Below are 494 nucleotides of genomic sequence, written 5' to 3' on the forward strand. Positions count from 1 at the left end.
GATCACTCAAATGTGGTGATCACTTATAATGACGTGACAAAGATATGTAATGGAGGCAGGGCATTTAACAATTTAACAAACTTTATTATCCAAAATGAGTCTGACATCAGTGCACTGAACAATAAAGTTGAAGTTTATTCAACTTTATTTATTTCAATTCAATTCCATTCAACTTTATTTCGTTTAAGTTTATTTCACTTTGGAACATTCATTCATGGATTTGCGCTACTGTCTTCACACACAGATGAAACTTACTAGAGAAGTGTGAAGTGTGACATAATATACCTCTGTAAATAAATATAAATTCACGTCTCGCGCACTTTAATGCCCTTTGAATGATCCCTTCAGCTTGAGGAGCCCTCTCGAACGCCACCCTCCACGCGTCGGTAGCCCCCAGGGATCGCCAGATCGGTCAGCAACCGACCGCGAATTTAACCGCCCGTAATTCCCGAACCCCGGGGGCTATCGACGCGGGGGTCACGAGACGTACACTT

This window comes from Sinocyclocheilus rhinocerous, unplaced genomic scaffold, assembly GCF_001515625.1.
Source record: "Sinocyclocheilus rhinocerous isolate Xijiao unplaced genomic scaffold, SAMN03320098_v1.1 scaffold3516, whole genome shotgun sequence".
In the NCBI taxonomy this organism is placed as follows: Eukaryota; Metazoa; Chordata; class Actinopteri; order Cypriniformes; family Cyprinidae; genus Sinocyclocheilus; species Sinocyclocheilus rhinocerous.